The sequence below is a fragment of the Coenobita brevimanus genome, chromosome 14 (assembly GCF_032717465.1).
Source record: "Coenobita brevimanus isolate Jiangsu-jjx chromosome 14, ASM3271746v2, whole genome shotgun sequence".
Classification (NCBI taxonomy): domain Eukaryota; kingdom Metazoa; phylum Arthropoda; class Malacostraca; order Decapoda; family Coenobitidae; genus Coenobita; species Coenobita brevimanus.
In genome coordinates, this window is record NC_136967.1 from 42,879,106 (window position 1) to 42,893,034 (window position 13,929).

Below are 13,929 nucleotides of genomic sequence, written 5' to 3' on the forward strand. Positions count from 1 at the left end.
TGAATCACTTCTTCATTTTTGCAACATTCGCGGAATTCCCTCTTTCTGTTGAGCACCGCCTCTCCTCCTCTAAACCTCACCTTCTCTTCCTGAATAAGACTCAACTGTATGAGGGAACTGATAGCAAACCCTTCTCTGGATCCTGCTTTGTCTATAATCCTTTCAAAACCAAAGGTGGCTGTTGTGCATATGTATGCAACGCTATATCTTGCTCCTGTGTTCCTGAACTTGAATCTTCTGAAGTGTCTACTCTCTGACTTCGACTGTACTGTCATTTTTCTGACTAAATATATCTGCATTGTTTACTTATCCCCTAACAGTACTGACTATGGAAAAGTCATCGACTATCTTACTTATAAGATGGACCACATTCTTTCAGTTTCTCCTTTTTCTTAAACCTCAATTCTAGGATATTTCAATGTTCACCACCACCTTTGGCTTTCCTTTTTTTTTCACTGATCCACCTGGTGAACAAGCCTATATCTATTCTATCTTAAGTGTCCTAATGCAGCTTGTACAGAAACCTACCCGTATCCCAGACCACCTTGGTGAGAGTTTCAACACACTTGACCTCTTCCTTACATCTAATCCTTCTGGTTAGACTGTTAATCTTTTCGTTGTTTTCCTCCGATCATGACCTTATCACCTTAACCTGTCCTATCACTCAAGTAAAGCCTGTGGACCCTCCCAAGTAACTGTGGCTGTGGCATATTGGAGCTACTAATTAGGAGGCCCTCCACCAGTACTTCTTTGATTCTCGCTGGAATGATTAGTGCTTTCATGGGCGAGAGCCATCTGGGTGTGCTATTACGGAAGTTGGAAGCATACATTCCTTTCTCATATTCAGTAACTAATACAAAAAAAAAAAAAAAACTGGTTTAATCACGCTTGTAGCTGTCCACAACAAGGAAAAAGCCTACAAATGGTAATGGAGCCAACCCACCCCTGAATCTCACCTTCTTTTATGTTTCTGCCTGGAAACGTGCAATCTGTTCTTCACTCTGCTAAAAATAATTTTATTTGTACTAAATGTTCTGAACTCTCCAACACAAATTCTTCTCGATCTTTCTGGCACCTTGCCAAAAACCTTTCTAACAAATTTGCTTCATCATCCTTCCGTCCTCTTTTCCACTCTGATCGTTCTGTAGTTATTTCTTCAACCGATAAAGCAGAGCTCTTTGCAAGACTTTCTCCTCCAATTCCACCTAAGATCATTCTAGTACTGCTCCCCCATCACTTCCCCCCTCTGACTTCCTCATGACTGACATTAAAATTTCTTCAGTTGATGTATTTTACGCCATTGCTGGCCTCAATACTAACAAGGTATATGGACCTGATGGGGTCCCTCCTGTTGTCCTAAAGAACTGTCCTGCCTAGGTAAACTTTTTCGCCTTTGTCATCTTGTACCTTTCCTTCCTGCTGGAAGTTTGCTCTCATTCAGTCTGTCCCAAAGAAGGGTGATCAGTCCCAACCCTCTAACTATCGCCCAATTCTCTTAACATCCTGTATTTCAAAAGTTTTTGAGTCAATAAAAAAAAAAAATTAAAGCACCTTTCCTATCACAACCTTCTTCCTGATGGTCAGTATGGGTCTAGTCAGGGACGCTTCACTGGCGATCTTCTCACCTACCTATCAGACTCATGGTCATCCTCCTTTCGGGACTTTGGCAAAAGCTTTGCCGTTGCACTTGACATCTCAAAGGCTTTCGATCGAGTCTGGCATAAATCTTTAACTTCCAATCTCCCCTCTTCCAGTTTCCATCCTTTTCTCGGTGCCTCCATATCTAGATTCCTCTCTGGTCGTTCTATAGCTGCTGTTGTAGACGGCCACCATTATTTTCCTAGAGCTATTAATAGCAGTGTTCCTCAGGGCTCTGTCCTACCACCAGCTCTCTTCCTTTTTTTCATTAATGACCTTCTAAGTTGTATATTTATGCCTATCTACTCATACTTTCATGACTCCACCCATCACCTTTCCATTCGCTTCCAGCAGCGTCCGTCTCAACAGTTACTGCAACAAAGAAGGGATGAGGCTATGGCACACCTAATGTCTGGCTTGATTCATATCTATGATTAGGGTAATAGTAACCTTGTTGTTTTTAATGCATCAAAAACTCAGTTATTACATCTTTCATCCCGACAAAATCGTTCGCAGGAGTATCCCCTAATTTTTAAAAATTTCCAACTCAATCTTGCATCATCTTTGAATATCCTTGGGGTTTCATTCTCCTGGGATTTTCCTTGGAAAGATCATATTACCTTTCTTGTAGAATTTGCTTCCAAGAGATTAGGTGTGCTAAGCCGATTTTGAGCCTTCATTTCCCTGCATTTTTGTTGACTTTATACACTTTTTTTTCTTTTCGCATCTATGTAGAGTATAACTCTCTCATGTGGGATGGTTCCCCACATACAACTCTTCTCAACAAGGTGGAATCAAAGGCTTTTCATCTTATTAACTTTCTTCATACTGGCTCCCTTCAGCCTCTGTTTCTCCACCGCACTGTTGCATCTTTATCTCTTCTCTGTCCTCTGAACTGTCTGCTTGCATCCCTCCACCATTACGGCGGGGGTGTAGCACGCTTCTAGCGACTAACTCTCATCCCTTTTCTGTGCAACTCCCTAATGCAAGAGTTAACCGTTACTCCCAGTCCTTTATGTATGCAACAAGTCACCTCTGGAACTGTTTCCCTCTGCCTGTATTTCCTGCTGCCTATGATCTCCAGACTTTCAAACACAGTGTTTCCAGCATTTCGAAATGAAATGAGCCGATCTTGAATTTGGCCCTCTGTTCTTTTTTTTTTTTTTTTCCCTTGGAGGGAACAATCATCCTGGCTCCTTGGCCTTCGGTTCCTTTTTTCTTACAAAAAATAAAAATGATAACACTATTATCTGACCACTGGTGTTATCTCTGAGTTTGGGTGAATTACCACTCTCTAACAAAGATCAGTTCAGATAATAATAACCAGTAAGGTGCACCTCAAAGTAAATGAATTTCTGGTCATCTCATGTAAGGCAGGCTCAGGATGATTATATAGTGGATTGACTGAGGGCTGTATTCTGAGTGATGTACAAGCCTTCGTAACGACGCATCCCTAGTGATTTACTTTCCATTCATGTATTTTTTATTTTTTGTCAGAAACCTTAATCCCGTAAGAGATGGACACAAATAAATCACCTCCACGACGACCTGTCCTCTGTTAATCGGTTTCCTTACCTTCACCTGACAGCCCCCTCCCTCATATAACACTCCATTCCATCTCTTTTTCACATTTTTGGTCTCCCCCTTCACATCCTTTCAGCCTAACTCACATGTACTCATCCAGTCAGTTTCTCATTCTACTCCTCTTTACTGTTCTCATGTTTGTTATGTTCGAGTATGTAGGCTTTAATATCTGCATAATTTTCATCATTAACATACAAGATGTGGAAGAAGGGAAGGACATGAGGGAATAGTATATACAAGGAGGGTGGAAAGGTTACAGGAGAATGAGAAAAAGGCAGAATATACAGTAAGAGAGAAGTGGAGGAGAGATTGGGTAAATATGGATTGGATCAGATGGGGGACGTGGAAGGTGTGTGCAAGATATTCATAGAAGAAATATGTGCAGTATGTGAGGTGGTGTGTGGGGTTAAGAGAAGACGAAAGGGGGTGCAAGGAACAGCATGCTGGAATGAAGTGGTGAGAGAGGCTGTGGCATAAAAGAAGTAAGCATATTGTGAGTGGATGAGAAACAAAGGCATGGAGGAAGTTGAGAGACAGAAGAGAGAGTTATATGCAGAGAGGAAGAGAGATGTGCAAAGATTAATAAGAAAGAGTATGAAGAGAGTGGATGAAAATTTGGAAGGAAGTTGAGTGTTAAGTGGAGGGAATGTAAGAAAATGTTTTGTAAAGAGGTAAAAGGAGATAGACAGGGTGGCAAAGAAGTTAGTAAGGGAGTGAAAGATAAAAGTGGTAGATTACTAGTGGAGAACGTAGAAAAACTGAGCAGATGGAGATTACACTTTAAGGAATAGTTGAACATAGAGAATGAAAGTAGTTCACGTATAAGTGGCTGGAGAATGACTAGGAGAAGGAGGGATGAGAGGAGAGAGGAAGAAATCAGTAGGATGGAAGTTGTGGAGGCAATGAAGAAAGTCAAAATGGGGAAAGCCTCAGGAATTGATGAAGTGTGTGGTGAAATGCTGAAGCATGGGGGAGAGATAGTAGCAGAATGGATGTAGAAGAGGTGCAGATTGCTCTGGGAGGAAGGTAGAGTCCCGGAGGATTGGAAGTCAGGCATAGTTATTCCCTTGTGCAAAGGAAAAGGGGATAAAGAAGTGTGCGGTAATCATAGGGGCATTTGTATTCCTAGTGTAATAGGAAAAGTATATGGTATGATATTATTGACAGAGTTAAGGAAATAACAGAGGAATTAGTTGGAGAAAAACAGGGAGGTTTTAGGAAGGGAAGAGGTTGTGTAGATCCGATATTCATTCTTAGATCTTTAGTAAAAAAGTTTCTAGAGAAGGGAAAGAAGTTGTATGCAGCCTTCATGGATTTGGAGAAAGCATATGACAGGGTGGATAGACAAGGATTGTGGAAAGTATTAAGAATATATGGAGTAGGTGGGAAGTTGCTGAATGCTGTGAAGAGTATGTATGAGGGTGCTAAGGCTGCAGTGTGTGTGGATAGTGAACTGAGTGAGTTTTTCTACTTGAAGGTTGGGTTGAAAAAGGGATGTGTCATGTGCTCATGGTTCTTCATTCTGTATATGGATGTGGTTGTAAAAGAGATACAAGGTAGGGCAGTGGATGTTGGAGTTGCCCTAATGAGAGAGGGAAGTGTTTGGAAACTCCCTGTGCTGTTGTTTGCTAATGATGTTGTGTTGTTAAGTGAAGACGGAGGGGAGTTGCAAGGCTTAGTGGATGAGTTTGAGAAAGTGTGTAAGAAACGGAATCTAAAGGTGAATGTAGGGAAGAGCAAAGTTATGGTCTTCGAGAGAAGTGAAGTCAGTGAGTGTACAGTGAGGCTGGATGAGGATGAAATGGAAAATGTGAGAGCGTTTAAGTACTTGGATAGTGTGATGAGTAAGGATGGAAATTTGGAGGGTGAAGTGCTTGAAAGGGTACATAAGGGAAGAAAGGTTGCTGGTTCCTTGAAAGCAGTGACAAGAAACAGGGAAAGGAGCATGAAAGTGAGAAAGTTACTACATAACAGTACTGGGATACCAGCTCTTAAGGATGGAAGTGAAGGTTGGACCTTGTTGGAGGGACAGAAATCAAGAGTGAGAGCAGTGGAAATGAGTTATTTGAGAGGAGCCTGTGGAGTCACATGGAGAGACAGACTTATAAATGAGGAAGTGAAGGATCATTGTGGTGTGGATGTGGAAGGAAGAGTTAGGAGAAACATACTGAAGTGGTTTGGGAATGTGGAGAGGATGGAGAGTGAGAGACTGACAAGGAAAATGTATGTGAGTGAGGTTGAGGGGGGTAGAGGGAGGGGCAGGCCAAGGATGAGCTGGAGTGATGGATTGCAGAGATATATGAGAGAGGGGGTTGTGAGCTTGGATCAGGTCAGTGAAATGGCAGGGGACAGAACGACATGGAGGAGATTTGTTTGTGGCCACCCCTTGCGGGATTAAGGCATCTGGCAATAGATAAACAGATAGACATACAAGATGATACCGAGGAGCAATGCACAGAATAAATTGTTAAGGAGAAAGTTTTACGAAACCTCAGAAGCATTTGCAACCCTGACCCGCTGACAGTGTTGCCATGGGAAAACAGGACAGTCATGGTTACAAGTGCTGGTAGAGCAGAAAACCATTTTTAAACAATTTACTTAAGCACGCAATCCTCTTGCTTGTTCTTATCATTGCGTTGTAATCAGTGAAAGTGAATGAGAAAGAGAGAGAGAGAGAGAGAGAGAGAGAGAGAAGTGGGGAGTCCAAAAATTGTTAATTACTTTCCACAGGAGTAAAATGAAATAAGTAATCAAATTATTAAAACTGAAATAAGAGTACACAAGACAACTCCTTCAGTATTCATAATTATCCAACTTACGAGTTTTTGTTCAGACATTTAAGATAAAATTTAATAATTTGTTGCCATATAAGAATGAGCTCGCCATAAGTGATATTCTTGCATACTTATATAAATTCAGGGTGTTGGAATGAACAAAGCCACACATTTAAAGCTACCAGTATTTACAAAATGAAAGATATCTATGATTTTACCGAAAAAATATAACGCAAACAATGCTAATCCGTGATTCGACTGAAACGAATTGCCGATTGGATGTCAACCGCGTCACAAATGCTTATGCCGAAAATATATGTCATGAGTTAAATTTTTTCATTTATCAACGAACTGTGGGGTATGACAAGAGGCAGCCCGGAGGTACACACTTCCGTATTCATTTGAAGGTCAGTCTTGAAAGTGACACTAACGCATGACTTGAATAACTGCAAAAATAATTTGGACTCGGATTAAAACTGCTTGAGAACACTAATGTACCGGGTTTTACAACTTGGTCCTTCAGTCACATACAGTTAGCTTTGTTTCGGAGTGAGACGTTGAAATGCCTGTCAGTATGTAAAAATAAGTAGGCCTACATTCATGGCAATGACCAATACGATCGCCAAGAATTCTGCAGAGGTACCAGGTAAAAATAAAATAAATAAGAGATTTATGTAGTGAACAGACACTCTCAAACCCTCATGGACACTTACTTTGTTTTAATGGAGGAGGGGTTGCGTCTGCTCTGGCCACTGGTCCCTGAGCGACTATCGATCTTAGGACCCACTTGTGCCAATAGCGGTAAGATTATCTGTATCATTGAGCACACACACACACGCACAAATTCATCTCCCATTAAGCACCCTTATTAATCTATTGTGTACTAACCTCCTCAGCAGGAGAGACCTTTCGTAAAGTTAAGTACTATTGTTTGGAGGTAACCGGAATTAACCATAAGTAGTGTACAGTCATTTGATGGTAGCAGAAATAAAACAAGGAGACCCGGAAATAGCGTTCCACTAGACTCTCGTGTAGTATTATCTCATGTGCTGCAGGGAGGGATAATCGGCTACTATGGCTGTGCTTTGGCAGTGAGAGTACGAAATCATTAAATGATGCCGGGTTGCTGCTGATAAAAACGAATAGACCCTCCCCACAACCCAGGAGACATCACCCGCCAGAGTGGAAGCGGAGTGATGTAAATGGTCAATCATGTATATAGGAACACGTTAATTTATTACAGGCAGAGACATACCTAATGGATGACAGAAGAAGTAGCCACCCTGGGCACCAAAGTAAAGGGAGACAATTTGTATATTAGTATTTCAATTAAAAAAAAGACAAAAAATAAATAAATGATTAACAGAAAAGCCTTTAGGATACACACACACACACACACACACACACACACACACACACACACACACACACACACACACACACACACACACACACACACACACACACACACATGCACACGTTTACTTATTTAGGTGGTGAACTCTTTCCTTGTTTAAGAATTTGTTCATTGGTTGAAGGCCGACTCGTTCGATGGAGTAAGGTTAGATCCAATGTAGTGTCTGGTCAGGAGTGTTCCTTTCGTACCAGCCTCTTTTCCTGCAGAACACCGGTAACATGAAAAAAATATCATCATCTAAGAGTCATCATTATTTTCAGCATTATATTAGCCTATCTGTCCAGCTCAAGTCAGATGCCTTATTTAAAGAAAAAATATAAATTAAGGATTAAGGAATCTCAGGAGTTGATCCAATCGCATGGTACATGGGTTGTGGCAATCTGACACTTTTTACCTCATCCTTAGGCGTGTTTGCTTATACTTCGTTGCTTCCATTATGCCATGAGATAACAAGCTTCAAAGCTGCAATAGATGCTGTGTGAAGATTTCTTCCTATCAGAGAAATAACTTGTATGAAAAAAGGTGCCCCAGTAATGGAAACCGTATTCCTGGATCACATCACTTATAAACGTACAATTTTAACAAAGCCAAACATACAGACTATGAAGTAAATGGACAAATTTCTTACTCGAATATCAGGTGAGAATATATAAAAGCCCTTGTGAAATCTGTACATATCGAGAAAGGTCGTCTTTAACGTGAGACGACAAGTAGATGCTCAGAGACCGAACAGATACAATGAACTGACTCCCACAGGCGAGTTTTAGAGCAAAGCATAGAGTCAGAGTAATTCTACTCATATGCAAATTATGAACATGAAGAGGCAGCTAACAGGTAAACAAGTTATTCTCCACAACGCATTTTTCGTTTCAAAAATAAGTGCAACAAGTGGGAATCAAAGAGCTATCTAATTTTCCCATGATACAATCAGATATACACTGGGTGAGGAATCAACTCATCTGACAAAGCTTTATCTGCGTCTACCGAAATAACCTGCATCATGATTAAATGATTACCATATGGCGATGCAAATTTACTGTAGTTCGTGGTGAATAATGTCACAAATTACTATAATTTCTTGTATTTTAATAGGAATCTGAATTTACGCTGTATTAATCAACTTCCAAATAAGGAACAGTTTCAATTAGTGATTTTATGGATTTCTTAAAAAAAGAAACATCTCAAAGTATAATAAGAAGCCAGGCTGAATTTCATAAGTAAATTGTGTTTGTGTACTAAAGGAGGTCCACAAGACCTACAGTATAAATATTACTCTTAGTTACGGAGCAGAACAGTAAATTTTAAAATTTGATTCTCCCACAGAAATAGCACTGCGAGCTAGGGAACGAATCTGACATACTTATCGATGAAATTATCAAAGGATAGGTAGTTTAGAATTAACTGAACAAATTGTTCAAAATTCCCTTTGTTTTTTAAAATCAGGACAACATCGAATGTTCCGTAAAATTCAATCCTTACCCAATCATACAATGATCTATTACTGGTATTCAAAGTACAATGCTCTCGTCCAGGATAATGTTATGTTGTTTAATGAATCCATAAGTGTTTTTGAGAATCCATATGCATTAGCAGCGAAAAATAGGTGCCTGTGCCTTATTTTAGCTAGGTCACTGTCTGCTCACCAGCACAGTTAGCTCTCCAGACTGTAACTTCAGCCTGACTCACCAGCAGATCATCTTCATTTCAAGTTCCAGTGCCCGACCTCGTCTTGCTATGTCCACGGCTTGGCTGGTTCTTTTACTGGCTCATCTGGCCGTCCCCACCGCCATTCACTGCTACGTAAGGCTCTGCTGTGTACAAATTGTGGTGTTGAGACCCTACTATAAAGAGCGATAAGACCGATCAAGCAATTTGGTAGGACTATAACTTTGGGTGTTCTTTTAAAACCAGGGTCAAAATATCGGTGAAACTGATTACACCCATTCCCTAATTCCCAGGATCTCGTCAGGTACCACAGAACAATTGGTAGTTTATCCCACCTTTAATTATTACATTATTACTTTTTCCTTAGTCTGTTTGCTTCTTGAAAACAGTATGGAAAACATTACGAAAAGCATTACAAGCGTATATTCTACATCCTGCAATGAAGCGAGTACGTTTGGGAAGTAAGGATGATGCTTGAAAGTCAGAATCAAGGTACTAACTGATCCTCTGAGAGTCTATTGAGAACATTATCTTCTACAGCATGGAGAGTCCTGCTACAATTTCGGTGGAAGGTGTGTAGAGACTGACAGACTGTGCGCCACCAAGATAGTCGCCAGTTTCAGCTGTCCAAGTGGCTCTTGTTGCTGTTTAGGCAAGTAACTTCTCTGATGGCGTAGTCTTGTTGTCCATGCTGAGTATATGAAGCAGATTATTTTTAAAAAGTATTTTATTGCAGTGAAGTATTTTTTTATTTTAATTCTGCTACCAACTAACGCTTACAGAGACTACGGAAGGGGTTTCTGAAGGCTGTGTAAGATCGTAATTCCGCTGTTGGTAGTCTACAAATATATTTGCTGTCTTTGTTGAACATAGTCTTGTTCAGTTTTGGGGTGACATTTCGAACCAGAGGGGATTAGCTATAGCCTTCATTAACCCTTTCTGTATCTTAAAATCTAGATAATGGGAATAAAACCTAGTGGTGGCAAGTATATGACAAGAGGTACGTTATCGAAGTGAGAGTGAATAGATTATTTATCTATTTTTTTATTTATGTATTTTTTTTTATTCTTACACGGGGATTCTCCAGCTTGTTTGGCTGCAAGTGCTGTTCCACTTCCTGCCCCACCACCACCGACATCTGCCTTGGGTCCTGTGCTGACTATACTGTAGATACTGCAAGGCCGGTCTGTTGTCACTAGTCTCGTGTTCGCCAGAGAGTCACTACTGCATCTGCTGTCCCAGCAACTGTCTATCATAAGTGTCGTTCATTCTGTCCACTCCTGATTTCACACCAGCTTGAGCGTATGCCAAAATTAGCCGTGTAAATTTGTCACCAAGCCCAGCATATCGTAATTGTTGCTTAATCGTTCTATTACATTTAACAGTGCATCGTTTTGCAGTGTTATTTTGCATTTTGTCTGTCATGTTACACAATTTCAGAGCAGTGTCATCTTATGTAATATGTTAATGTCTCATTATTATTTGGCAGAAAAAGACCGTGCTATGGCTCTACAACCTTTCCATAGCCCTTCGTCACTAGAATCATATTCTCATGTCAATCAAATTTACACAGTTCAGCATTCAAGAAGGAGACATGCCAAACTAAGGCCAAGTAAAAATACAATATGATTTCTCGTCGCTAAGCAACTTACTCTGTTATTGGACTGAAGAGAATACACAAAGTGTGTCCTGCGTAACTAAAGGGTTCAAGACTGACCATAAACTATTTACTTTCATTTTCCTTTGCAACAATGACACTCTGTTTACATTATTCTAAGTGACAGTAACGCCTAAATGGCTGCAGGCATTGAACGACGTTTTACCACACTGTGGCCGGTGGAGTCGATGCGGCGCAAATTTAAATAAAACACAAACAATTTTGGAAAGGGAACGAAGGTCTGAGAGATGTTGACGCAAACCGACTCGACCCTTCCGACTACTAAGGCAGTCAGTATGTCGTTAATCAGTCTTGAATGGAAGGTTGTCTTTTGCTCCCCTCAAGTGTTAGTGTAAGTAAGAATAAGAATGCAAGTAAGTCAAGAAGATAAGAGAGGTAGTGTATTTCCCTGACAGTGACTGCTTATCAATGTTTGCTTTTGACCTGGGAAGAGAGGGAAGAGAGATCAGCATCCTCTGTGCTCCCGCTTACTTGCTCAGGCCACTCTACAACCCACAACCCTGCAAGTGTAAAAGATAATTAGTTGTTTTTTTCTGTACTTATTATATATGTGTCATTATTTCTTTTATTATATTGTTTCTCTTCCCCCCTTCCCCTTTTCTGTATTTGTAGGAAAATATTCATATTCCTTTTTTGCTGTACTTACAACTACAGCTTACAACCTCACCACCCCTTACCCCTCCTTCCCCAGCTCACTGTGCTGATCTCTGGCCTTACTGTCATTTGACAACAAGGGTTGTCCCTAAACATACACGACTGCACCCATTAGCTTGAAGCAGACTAAAAATGGCATCCTTTTCCTCTCGCTCCACACACTCTATACCACCCAGAGTAAAAAAAAAAAAAAAATCCACACAGGAACAAACCTTATAAACATAAGGAGGGAAAATATTCATAATTATATTTTTACTTAAAAGTACACATGTACTGGATTAGCTCATTTTACATTTCTTGTTTTGCACAAGCATTTCAGCAACATATGAGGTGTTCTCGTGGTGAATATATGGATGTAAAACCTTCCCTTTCCTTTAAGCTAATTCCCTTGTGTGAGGTGCTCATCTTGGGTCGTATCGGAATTTGACCGTGGTGGTTCAGCCTATACCCACATAGCAGCACCCTTATATGGTATCAGACAAAAAATAGCATCCTTCTCCTCACATTCCACATGCACTATACCACCCAGAGTAAAACGGCAACTCCATACAGGAATAAACATTATAAAAGAGGGATAAACATTCATAATTATATTTTTATTTATAAGCACTTATGTACTGAATTTGTCAAAATTACATATCTCTTGTTTTGCATATGAGTTTCAGCAACATATGAGGTGTTCTCATGGTGAATATGTGAATGTAAAACCTTCCCTTTCCTTCGTGCTAATCCCCTTGTGTGAGGTGCTAATCTTGGGTTGTATAGAGTTTTGGCCGCGATGGTTTAGCCAACACACACCGAGCAGCACCCGTATCTGGTAACAGACTAAAAGTAACATCTTTCATCCCGCTTTGGACACACACTACACCACCCAGCCTACAAAACTAGTTCCATACTTGCATAAACACAATGAACATCGAAAATAGCGAACATAAATCATAATTATTTTTCTTTATAAAACTCCCCATATTATGTACTGTTTTTGGTGATGTTACATATTTCTAGTCGTTCCAAACCATTTCAGCAGTGCTGTTTTTTTTTTTTTTTTTTTAAACTATGGGTATTTTCTACTGCAGCGCATTTGATTAATTTTCATCGGCATATACGAAGTCATTTTGCAAAATAGTCCGTCATTCATTACGAATCACAGGATGGGTTAAGGAAGCTAAAAATTACAAGGTCAGGTGCGTCACACGATTCTCTTCACGTTGATAGACAAAAATTCTATTATCGAAACCTGAAAAAATGATCCCTTGGCTGGCCAGGAGGGCCTTTCATTTTCCAAAGGCACGGCCATTGAGGCGTTAACCCCAGATAGGCAACCTGGGGTCTCAAAAACTCCAGGCCCCTATTAAGTCTGAGGTCCGAAAATTAATTTTTTTCATATACGATCTTCACACCAAGGGAGCTGTCCTTCCATTTACCCTCCTAACTAGTGAAGTCCTTCATGGGGATGATGGGTTCATTACTGGAACTGGCTCTGATTTGGGTCTGTCAAACCCCAGGCTACCTAACATGTTACCTCATATGTCAGTCCTCGTGTGCAGTTCAATTTCACTTGCGGTGTTTATCCTTTTGTTTAGAAGAAATCCCAACATTGATCTACGGCAGATGACCCAAAAGTTTCAGATATTAGCATTCAGTTTTGCTAGGGTTAAGGTTACAATTTGCATGTACAGTATTTTGCTCATCTTTTCAAACATTTCTAAAATATATATTTTTATTTAGGCTATTTAAATGTCATTTTTCGTCTTTGGCTTCGATGAAAGAAAATGTCCTGAATTAATTGTCTACTAAAGAGCGTTGCAATAAACCAAACATAAGATTTTTTTTCCCCACGGGGTATGTGAGACCCCAGGTTACCTATTGAGATTAGAGAAAGAAAAGTTGCATATTTAGGGTTAAACAGGTTTTATTCATCTCAGGGAATACTTCAATCGGTGAAGGGATTCGTGCCTCCCACGTTTAACCCTTTCAGTTTTAGTCTCTGAAGCCGAATATAGCCAGCTGCTGAAAAAGAGAAAAGACTGGAATAAGATGTTTCTTTGTTGTGTATGTTACGAATGCACCTGAGGAGCAACAAGAAGCTAATCTACGAACAAATGGGAAAGAGTCCTTAGAATATACAAAACAAAATACTAGGGCATTTGTTTGGCCTATCTATAATTGGCAGTTGAAATCCCAGACAGAAAAATTGTCTTTACAATCATGAGCACTCTTATTTGCAACCATACCTGGTAGTGTTTGAATGACTAGTAAAACTATTCCAAAAGAATGGATAGAACAATGGTATTTGCAGCCTACCTCTAATGTAGTGAAAAGAGACAGAACTGTATATGTCAGTTTTTGCATCCTGGAAGAGATAATGGTACCTGTAACAAATGAAGCCCAGTTCTCAGATCAGGGCTTTAGTACTAAGCTCCTCTCACGGCTGGCACGGCACCTGTTATTTGTAGGCAGACTGTAAGGCTGCTGCTGCTTCCTACCCGACAAAGAATGAAGTGTTCAATGAACCAGTT